Source organism: Acanthisitta chloris, unplaced genomic scaffold, assembly GCF_000695815.1.
Source record: "Acanthisitta chloris isolate BGI_N310 unplaced genomic scaffold, ASM69581v1 scaffold37113, whole genome shotgun sequence".
Lineage (NCBI taxonomy): Eukaryota > Metazoa > Chordata > Aves > Passeriformes > Acanthisittidae > Acanthisitta > Acanthisitta chloris.
Window position 1 is genome coordinate 519 of NW_008664968.1, and position 4550 is coordinate 5068.

The 4550-nt window shown below is 39.4% G+C and overlaps 1 protein-coding gene across 1 annotated transcript in view; it reads left to right on the forward strand.

The window, feature by feature from the left end:
• The first annotated feature begins 357 nt into the window (after window positions 1-357).
• The window catches only part of LOC103799250 (sarcoplasmic/endoplasmic reticulum calcium ATPase 2-like), a 38054-nt gene continuing 33861 nt past the window's right edge, over window positions 358-4550 (forward strand). Inside the window, 2 exon segments of the mRNA XM_009071554.1 lie at window positions 358-370; window positions 463-545. The gene's annotated coding sequence lies outside the window, so the exon portion shown is untranslated.

Genomic DNA, 4550 nt, shown 5'->3' on the forward strand with positions numbered 1-4550 from the left:
CCAAGTTTGATGGTTTGGCGTTTTTTTTTGAAGTGAATGTGGAGGAAAAGGTTTGAAAAGCGTTTTGAGCCTTTGACCCTTTGTGTGCAGCAACAGAAGTCACACAGCTGGCTGGAGTGATGACTTGGCTGAATTATAACCCTTGGCACATTCGGACTAACCTTTGTGTCATAAAATGCAAAACTCTTGGACCCATTCACATGCTCTGCTGAAAAGAGCCACCGTGATGGAGCTCACAGTGTGTCTTGTGTGTGCAGTTCAGGAACAATATCTGGTGGATGCCTTATAATGCTCTAATCTTCAACCATTTCTTTTCTTTGACATGCTTCCTGGGAAAATCTTCCACCGGCAGAGTTACCCGCTGAGGAAGGTGAGTGTTTGTAAAATCTTCGGCAATTCTTGTTGATAATTCATCGTTACTTTTAAATGTGCATAACTAAATGGCTTTTTTACACGTTGCAGGTAAAACCTTACTCGAGCTTGTGATTGAACAGTTTGAAGACTTACTAGTTAGGATTTTGTTGCTGGCTGCTTGCATATCTTTTGTAAGTATGGTTATTTCTAATTTCATAAGCTTCTGTATCTCAGAGTGACATGCTTCAATGTATACAAACTGCACATACAGAAATTATTCTTTCTTGACTAGTAGAAGCATGAGATGGAAAGTAAATTGGTGTCTCTTAAATGAGTTGTCTTGTGATGAGGTTTCTGTATGCTGGAAAACAAAATTTGAGGGAATCTTTCATTGCATGAGTCATAAGTACATAACCTACACTAGACAGGTGTGTTTAAAAGCACTTCTTATTCAGCCTAGTTTGCCTGTTTGAGGTGGGATTTCCCAATGCTTTTGTTGGCTTTGAAAACTAACCTTGAGTCAGTAAGTGTTTAACTGGACATTCTCCTTGCCTTTGGGTTAATCGTTATCAGGCTCAATGTATAATCACTGGAAGACATTTTTGGATGCAATGCAGACTGTAAATAGAACTTACATGGTGAATATTCCAGTTGCCTTCCCTTCCTGATAATAGCAAGGTGACAGTTGTTGCTTTTGACAGTGACAAGAATGATGACGGCTGTGATGGCACTATTGTTGACCAAATTTGGTAACTGACCTTTGGATAGGCAAGGCATTAAATGAACATCTTGCTTTGCATACGGGAGTAAAAGCATAAGAATATTTTAAACTTTTTTTCTTAAAAAAGCATGTTTAGGCAGACATTTTACATTATGTGTAAAGGGAATATCCTTCCTGGAAAACTGAGCAGACTACAGGAAGAAGATGAAGGTTCCATGTCTTGGGGAGCTGAACAACAGAAACAAAACACTGCAGAATATTAAATTGTTTAGCTAGGAGTAAAAGTTTATAGTAATATACTTTGCCCTGGAGTTGTAATTAACTACATGAAAAATATTTCTGCAGCTCTTTGGGGGGGAATGGAAATTGTGACTCTTTAGCTAAGGGCTAGCTAATTAGGATGGGCAGAGGAGAACGTGCTCTGAGGCTGTTGTGTTTCCTGGGGGAAGGGTTGCCCTGGTGTAGCTGCTGCAGTTGGTGCTGTGTTGGTGGTCTGCTTTCCCCACACCAACACCTTCAAAGGCTCTGGGGTTTAGTCTGCAATACACTGCTACCAGCCGAGTGGTGACTGACCTTGGCCTTGGGGACAGATGTGCTTCACTCACTCTTCTGTTTCCTGGAGAGGAAATCAGGCTGGCTCTTGGAAATTGAATAAATGGTTATTCAAAGGGGTTTTTTCCTTCCTCTTCACCCTTTTCCCCTCGCAGAGGGTGAGAAGGAGATGTACTTTTGTTCCTGAAATGTCAGGCGTGTTTCTGTCATCTGATGAGACAAATGACAACAATTTGTTAGTCTTTCATGCCAAGGTACATGATTTGGTTCTATTATAGCCAAGTAAGTGAAAAATCATATTCACCAAGGTTTAAGCTTTCGTTGCTGAGTCTGAGTAAGTATGAGACCAGACTGGCAGAGGTCACAGAACACACATTGCTGACTCCTCTAGGAAGATTTGATTAGTAGCTGAATTTTGTTGCTTTTTTCAGTATGTTAATTTTCCTGTCTAATTAAGAGGAGGCTGTGGTCTGATGGAGTGTGGGGTACGTTTGGGTTCTCTGATTCTGTGCAGCTGACATGGTACATGACCTTGGGCTACTGCTCTACCTTTTTGGTCTCCTATTTGTGAGTTAGAGATGCACATTCAATTGATGTTAGTAGTAGAGATTTTGTCTGTTTGAAATGTAAAACAATCTCTAGATATGTTACAATTTTGGTACTTTAAAAGCACTTCCCCTTTGGGTTTGTCTCTGGGTTTTTCCTTGCTCAGAAGGTGATTATCTGTCTGGTTTTCTTAGGTTTTAACACTTACTTGATGAAAGGGTATTAGGGACTTCTGTAGTAGCTGTAAAGAACTCTTGGATATGTTGATATCAAGACTGTGTTACTGCAAAAATGGAATGGAATGAACGTCACTTAAATTCTGGTGGTTTTTACCAGCTGTACAATGTCAATGTAAAAATAATGTTGAAGATTCAGGTGTGAGAAGAGGATCTTGAAGTATATAGATGTTTGTTTGTGTTGTGGTGATTGTGCTGCAATCATATATCACACTAATTTATCAATACTAGACCTAACTGCACAGACACAGCCATTTGTCACTGAGATCTGCATTAGGCTTTTGTGCAAACATCCCCTCTTATATACAGCATAAACTCGTGTGTTCAGAGTGCCTTTTGTGTCCTCTGCTCCCACAATGCCTGTCAGGTTTGTGACAGTCAGACCAACAGCTGAATCTGTGTCCCCTAGGCTGACTGTCGGGGTCATATGTGCATGTTTGTGGGCTGTAGATACTGTGTCTTACATTCCAGGGCACAACTGCTGTTACAGATGTGCCTGGTTAGTAAAAGCCTCAAGTGTGGCTTTTGAAGAGAAACAATATAAACAATTTCTATTGGTGAGTAAATGAATCTGCGCATAGACTTGTCTCAGTCTTCTGTTCAGTCTGTGAAGCCTTTGCAGAAATGAACTCATAGAATGTTATCTCAGCAGTTCATGGCTTTTAATTCTTGATGCTTGTGTGGCATGTACTCAGATCTACAGTATTTACATAAAAGAGTAACTTGCTTTGCTGTATAAATGATTTTGACAGGTTGCAAAATGTTAAATGCATCTGATGTGAAGATGAACTTGGTAAAGTATGGATGTTTTAAGCTGTGATGTGTGTTGAACCAGTGAATTTCCTGCTACATGATGTGGCATAGGCTATAAACTCTACCAAAACCTGAAGTATTTATGCAGCATCCTATGAACAATTCCCTCACCCCAATTATTTCTTTGATTCCTAAGATGACTTAGAAGTGAATGTTCTGGAAATGTTTTCTCATAGCAGATATCTGTGCTTAGATTAAAACAATGTATTGTAGTTTAGTCCAGAGATGATGAGAGCCTGTAAATTAGTATGGGTGTACCCTAATTTATGTTAAAAGGTGAGCAGAGGTGCTCTGGGAGGAAGTAAGGTGTGCTGGTAAAAATGTTGCAGGCTTCACCTGAAATCACCCCAAAAGCTACCTGCCAAGGTCAGCAGAGTGTATGTGACACAAGATAAGGATTGCTGTGGAACATTACACTGACATGCTTTTAGCTAAACTTAGATTACTCAGTAGCACTAGGGCAGGGGTGATAAAAATGTGAGAAGTCATTGTGATCCCATTTTGTGTCACAGAAATGAAACTCTGTGCCAGGTATCATTTTTACTCCCTTATTGCTGTAATAAACACAAGAATATGTTGATTTTCGGAAGTACTGAGTAACATCTGCTGGGTGCTTACAATCTGCTAACTCAGTAAAATCCTTCATTTTGTACTTCCATGTGTCGTCAAGCTCTCTTGGTTTGTGTTTGGGTTCCCCCCACCTCTCTGAGTAGCAAATGAAGATATCTGATTAATGGGACTAAAATTGGGAGACTTTTCTTTAGTATTTCCTCATGTTCAGTGTAAGTGATGTGGAATAAGTATTAGGACTACTAAAATACTTAGCCTTTGCTTGATTTTAAGCTAATTTGTATTGAAAAGAGAAATCACTTAAGAGTGTTTTCTGAGCAGTAGTTGGTACTCTGGCTGAGACATACTGCAATTTCATTCACAGTATCCTGTGGGAAAACTCTTTTAAAAGCAGTCCATACCTTTTACATGGCTTTATTTAATTCATCCAGGGCTTTTTTTTTTTTTTTTTTTTACCCGGTCTTTTTTTTTTTTTTTTTTGTTAGGATGAGATCTTACTCTCCCAGTTTGCTTCTAAGTTTTCATTGTCAAAATGAAATCCAAACAAAAATCCTTGTTAGGCTGCTGACAACAAATTGTTTGCTTTTCCTGTGTTAGTGGTGAGTGGGTACAGCCTGCTGAAATGAGATCTTACTCTCCCAGTTTGCTTCTAAGTTTTCATTGTCAAAATGAAATCCAAACAAAAATCCTTGTTAGGCTGCTGACAACAAATTGTTTGCTTTTCCTGTGTTAGTGGTGAGTGGGTACAGCCTGCTGAA